Source organism: Octodon degus, unplaced genomic scaffold (assembly GCF_000260255.1).
Source record: "Octodon degus isolate 3935 unplaced genomic scaffold, OctDeg1.0 scaffold00002, whole genome shotgun sequence".
Lineage (NCBI taxonomy): Eukaryota > Metazoa > Chordata > Mammalia > Rodentia > Octodontidae > Octodon > Octodon degus.
The window spans coordinates 29,041,423-29,048,142 of record NW_004524578.1 but is presented as its reverse complement, the minus strand read 5'-3'; positions in this window follow the sequence as shown (position 1 = coordinate 29,048,142).

Below are 6,720 nucleotides of genomic sequence, written 5' to 3'. Positions count from 1 at the left end.
ATAAATACGTAGGACAAAAAAAAAAAAAAAAAAACGCAATGATTTAAGGCACACAAAAAAAAAAAAAAAAAAAAAATTAAAATGTAAACTATGCTTGAGATTGAGGAAGAAGGATTGCAAGTTGAAGCCCAGCCTGGGCAATTTAGTGTTATCTTGTCTCAAAATAAATCATAAAAAGGGCTGAGGATGTAGCTCAGTATGAAAGCCCTGAGTTCAAACCCCAGGACCACAAAAAGAAAAAAAAAAATTCATATAGTGATAATGTCATTTCATAATCTACAATGCAACTATTGTTTAAGAAAGTACTACTTATTGTCGGGCATGGTGGTGCATGCCTGTGATCTCAGCACTCAGGAGGCTGAGAGAGGATTGCCATGAGTACAAGGCCAGCCCGGGCTGCATAGTGAGATTCTGCCTCAAAAAAAAAGCTCTTGCCTGGCAAGCACAAGGGCCTGAGTTCAATCCCGGGTTCCACCAAAAACAAAAACAAAAACAAACAAAAAAAAAAAGGGCTGTGGAGATAGCCCATGGCCGAGCCAGCCACCAAACCTGGGTGTGGTGGTGCACGCCTGTAATCCCAGCACTGGGGAGGCTGAGACAGGAGGATCACTACGAATCCCAGCTGCGCAATGAAATCCTTTACCAAATGAATAAATAATTTTTTAAAGTACTACTTGTTGAGTTTTGATGTTGTTGTAGAGAAAAATAGCCATAATTACCCCCTAAATAGCTATTAAAATGTTCTTCATTTTTCCAACTAATATCTGGTGAGGGTGGATTTTATTCCTATATTTTAATCAAAAGAATATATTCTCAATAAACTGAACATAGGAGCAGATATGAGAATCCAGCTTCTCATATCTTTATCTTCCATAAAGTTGTACCCAAGAGATTTGCAAAAATATGAAATTAAGCTATTCTTTGCTAATTTTAGAAAGTAATTTTTATTATAAAAATGTGCTGCTGATACACAGTGATTTTTTTTTTTAATGGCGTTGGTACAGGGTCTCACTACACAGCTGTGGTCCTCCTGTTTTCAGCCTCCCCAGCACTGGGATTATAGGCATGTGCCACCATGCCCGGACTCAGTGGCCCTTTCAGCGCACCTGAAGGTGGGGCCAGCATGACATGTGGTGCCAGGGCTTAATTTTAAATAAATTAATAATACGTATTTTACAAACTTATCTACCTTTTTAATATGGAAAGCATCAGTGCCGGGAAATATAGCTCAATGGCATAGCACCTGCCTGGCAAGTACAAGGTCCTGGGTTTGATTCCCAATACCAAAAAGAAAAAAAAGTAACAATGGGTATATGTAATATTAAACAAAAGCTTTTTATAGATCTCAGGGCTTTTTGTTTGTGTTGCTTGTTTTTAACAAAGGGGCCTCATCATGTTACCCAAGCTGATCTCAAACTTATGAACTCAAATGACTCTCCCACTTCAGCCTCTAAGTAGCTGGGACTACAGGCCTGGGCTACTACACCTGACTCTACAAACCTCCATTTTTAAAAGTGTGAAATGGGGGGGGGGAGGCTCAGTGGAATAAGTGCTTCCCTGGCAAGCGCGAGGGCCTGAGTTTAATCCCTGGTTCCACAAAAAATAAAATAAATAAAAAATAAATAAAAGTGTGAAATGATCCTAAAACCAAGAAGTTAAGAACCACTGGTACAGGTTGAGTGATACCACTGGATGCCCAGCCAGCTTGCCCCCTGGATGCCAAGACATTAGCCACCTGCATAGCTCTGCTGGTCAGGTTCCCCGACTGCCACTCCAACTTGTGGCTCATTACAACGGCTGCATCAACATTCACATTCTATGATTTCATGGACCTTGTAGTGGATTTTCAACTGGTGTCAACTTATTACATCCAGCTGAATTAAACTAGCATGGTGCTGGGTGCGGAAGGCCCACCCGAGGGCTGGTGCCAGCAGCAGAAAAGGCAGAACAGGAAAAGCTGCCAGGACACTGTTAAGGATGCAGTTTGGAGACACTGTTGGGGCTGCTGGAGGCCGCTAGTTCTCTTGGGCTGTTCTTCTGGAGGACCTTGTCCTGTTGGCTTTCCCAATGAACTTTGGAGGAGCTTTGGTCCTCATCTTGAGCATCGCTTCCTGGCTCCCAAGGAGAAGACGGTACACTGCTCAGCCTCAGGGAGAGGCTTGTTGCACTGGCTTTCCTGATGGGAACTCGGCTTTCCTCATTGCTGGAGGAGCTCGGGACCTCACTATTGCTGAGGATCGCTGTGGTACTTTTGGGGTAGCTCAGTGCTTACCTTGAGCGTTGCTTCCTGGCTCCAGTTCACATCCCTCAGGCTGCTAGCACAGATCCTTCATCCCGCTGACATAGACTTCCTAGCTTCCACCACTGACCTTTTGGCCTTTGCAGCACAGATCCATGAAGTGGACATGCATGGGACATTGTCACGGGCTCTAGGCCTTCAGTTGGACTTGTAGGAAGCATTGTGATGAGCTCTAGGTTTTAAGCTAGACTCATGCAGGATACTAGAATGTAGGTCCTCAGTTGGAGTCTTTATGTTTATGTGTGTGGATGGATTTCCTGTACTTCTTGTATATGATTCATTATAAAATGAATTATGAAATGTATCCTGTATTATGTTGTTCCCCTTGCAAAAAACCCAAACCATGAGAGACCTGCTATCCCCAATGCTACCTAGAAGCCAGTTCTGAAAGGGTTCTTCTTTTTTTTTTTTTAAGTGTATTTTGTACAGAGTCTCACTATGCAGATCTGACGCGTAGTGATCCTCCTGTTTTCAGCCTCCCCAGCACTGGGATAACAGGCGTGCACCACCACGGCCTGACTGGGTCACCAGCTCAGCTGAGCCAGAGGCTGTGGCCAACATGGCATGCAGTACCAGAATCGAACTAGTCCTTGCCCTTGCTTAAGCAGGCACTTAGTCCGCTGAGCTATCTCGCCAGGCCTGAGAGGGCTTCTTGCTGGTCTCCAAAGGACAGCAAAAGTGAGCTACTCTGTGGCACTAGAATCTCTCTCACCAGCCATCCCTTATTGTTTCCATCCCACAATATCCTCTGGGCATTCCTGCAGGATTTACATGGGTTTATGGCCATACACAGATCACTGACCATAGTGTGAGATATTTTACTTTCAATAGTTCTGAAGATTGAATCCAGAGCCTTCACATTGAGCTACATCCCCAGCCCTTTTTATTTTTTTCATTTTGAGACATCTTCTCACTAAAGTGTTATGTAGCCCAGTCTGTGTTCAAACTTTCAATTCTCTAGTCTCAGTACCTGGGATTACAGCTATAATACATGTGACCTAGCTCTCTGAGTTTTTAAATTTTTTTGTGTGTGTATTTTAGGAAAGGGTCTACAGGGTGTTCAGGGTCTCACTACTAGACTGGACTTGTAGTGATCCGCCTGTTTACAGCCTCCCAAGAACTAGAATTACAGATGTGCACCACCATGCCTAGTCTCAATTGCTGTCTCAGTGTGCTATGGGGACAGGGCCAGCACAGCAGGCCTAGGGATCCAACCCCTGACTCCTGTGCCTGCTTGCAGTTGCTTTAATCGCTGAGCTATTTGGCTGGCCCTGAATTTTTAAACATTTCTTTCACCTTCTGCCATGGTGGTTCTGGAATTTCCATGTCACTCTGTGTTCCAGAATCCTTAACAGGATATCTACAACCAAGTCTCCTAACTCAGCTGAATGTTCAGCGCCCCAATCTACGCGCATGCGCACACACACACACACGCACGCACGCACACACGCATGCACACACACACCTCTGCCTAGCCTATATGCATCTGCTCCTGACTCTGACTAGTACCCAGTGGCTACCTCTGCAGCTCCTGCAGGAACCAGTCTTCCAGGCAGGACTTGCATATCTCTAGTTTGGATTTGTGCAAGTAGGCTTTCTTTATTGGTCTTATAGATACAGAGAAAAGGGCAGCTTTCTTTGGTTTCTGAAGGCAATTTCCAGGAACAGGAGCAGCTATGAACAATGAATAGCCGGGGCTCTCCAGAGCTAGAGGAACGTGTCCTCATTCTGAGGGCGGTCTGGGAGCGCCCCATGCATTCACTGCAAAGGTCAGCTGCACCTCTGAGGCAGAGCAGAGCAGGAATCAAGAACCTAATGTCCTACAGTCAGAAAGACTTGGCTTTAAATTCTATGAGACCTTGAGAAAGTTCCCTAACATTTTTGAAGCAGATTCTTCTACAAAATGAGGGTCAATAGTAACTACCCGAAACGTTGCTGAGACTATGAACCAAGAGCGCATGGTTCTTGCCGTTGTTGGTTACAATTGATCAGAACTTTCCAAAGACTCAGAGGGTTGTCACAAGAAGTGGACAATAAAGTTCGGGATCAGAAACAATAATTTAGCTGACCGTCCAATAGGAACGTTGTGGAGGAGGCTGGTGGAGGTGCTAAGGTTGATGGTGTTATTCATACCGGATGGCTTTTTGAGTCCATTGTGTCCCTAAACTGCCTTGATTCTGATTCCTGGCTACCCTTAGGGAGGAGAGGCAATTAGAGAAGCATATTCACTTTCAGACCACTAGGGGGCCATTTAGTTGCTTGCAACAGTAATACACTAATGGGTTCTTAATGGCTCAGGCACCAGGGAGATCAGGCTCAATTATATCTGAAAGCATTTTGAGTTCCAGGGGTAAAAGACACTATGTAAATCCAGATAATAAATAGGCCTTATTGATGACAGGTTAAAGAATCTGGCACTGTTTAATTTGGAAAAGAATAGGGCAAGAAGAATTGCATAAGAGCTCCAAGTATATTTTTCTTTAGTGCAGAAAAGAGTGACATGCTGTTTTCCCATTCGGCTGGGAATCAAGTAAGAAAAAAGTTTAATTTGCAACAGAAATGCAGAGAAGCAAAATGAAGTGCATTCCAGAAAACGAGTGAAAGGAAGCTTTGTAATTGGCCTTGCCTGGCATCTTTAAGAATAATTTACCTTGTACTAGTTGTATGCTTGGTTGGTCCTGCCAGGAAGGCCATAGAATGGAGAGGAGAAAACAGGACAACTTACACAGATGATTCAGGGATTTATCTTAGGAGTTTCATTTGATAGGCTGCCTTCTACTGCTCTGGCTGACCTAGGAGCAGGATGAGAGAGGATTCGATTATTTTTTTTCCTAACAGCTCCTGAAAGGCAATAAGCAGACCAAACTTCCAATGCCGTTGAAATTTCGCAGAAAGGCAACCTTTTCATTGAAATACAATCCAGCTGTCCATTGCAGTGGCAAAGCCACCCCTGAGCCTCCAGCAGCCTGCAACTGAAAGGCTGGGTTAGGGGCCTGTGGTTGCAGCAGCCCAACAGCACACTCCACTGTGGCAGCCACCTGACTTGTTTGTAGTGCAGCAGGGCAGCAGTGTCAGGGAGGGTCTTCCTGGGGGAAGAGGCACCTGGAAGTCTAAACTTCTTGGAGAAGAAAGGATAAGAGGAAGGGTACAGGAGGTCATTCATCCAAGATCAGAGTCAGGTCAGACTCGTATTTGGAGGGGCTACAGAGAGGTCCCCCAGAGGCCCCATCAGTGCCACAGTCACACACACACACACACACACACACACACACACACACACACACACAGGCGCCGGATCCATCCCTGTTCTAACAGACACCAGGCAATCCACACAGCCCGTTCTGGGAACACAGGAAGTAAGATTCAAGGCGGAGGGAACTAGAAATTCTGGAAAGCTTTATAAAGATGGAATGGGGATGAGAGAAGAAAACAAAAGAAAAGGGTGGGAGGCAGCGGGAGGCTAGGCTATGGAAGCTAGGCTATGGAGAGTCCCAGCACACTGAGAGCGGTCGTCAGCACCCAGGGGATCTAAAGAGCAAGCACAAAGTCAATGGCTTGGACCCTGGCCAGCAGCCAGGGAGGACAAACCTCGCGGGGGAAGGGGACAAGGAAAAAGCAGGACCACTACCCATGCTCTGGAGTGAGTATAAAAAAAGACCGAAGAGCAAAAGCTCAGTGTCACACTTCACCAATTCAATGCAATCCCTAGGGATCCAAATCAAGGCCAAACCGGGGAGTCAGAACAAAACCGCAGCCCAAGACCTTTGTGAACTTCACCTGGAGAACAGCCTGCGGCTCTGTCCCGAAGGCTTAGGAGTCTGGGTAGCCTGACTGCAGGGCTTCAAGAGGACAGGGAATTGGAAGATGCCAGGGAGTCCCTAAATCCAGCCTGCCCCGGGAGAAGGGAGCCAGCTGTTGAGTGGCCTCAGTGGGAGCTCCAGGCTCCTCAGACACTACCCAGATCTGAGCTAGGGGTGCAAAGAGGTTCCGGGCGGGGTGCGAGCCGAGGGCACTATAGCAATGTCAGCCCCCACTTTGGAGTGGGTGGTAAACAGGCCTGGGGGCCGAAGCCTGGGCTGCGATTCCACCTGTCACTCGGGAGCCTGGGGCGGAGCGGGGCGGTGCCAGAGTTGACAGTTCCGAGCTCCGCCCGCCCCTCCGGGTTCTGCACTCCGCCCAGCACAACTCCATTCCCCTTTTAAAGAAGCGCCTGAGGCTCCATTCCTAACCGCGCCAGACGGCGTGGGGCTGCAGCTTGTCGCCCCTTTAAGACCAGCCGCCCATAACTCTCTCTTAACTGGGCGTCGCGGCGGGGCTCCCCGCGCGGGGCTTCCGTACTAGGACGTTGCCCTTTTAAGAGGCGGTCCCCGGCGGCGCTCGCCCCGCCCCTGTGGCCGGCGCGCGCGGCGGGGGAGCCCCGC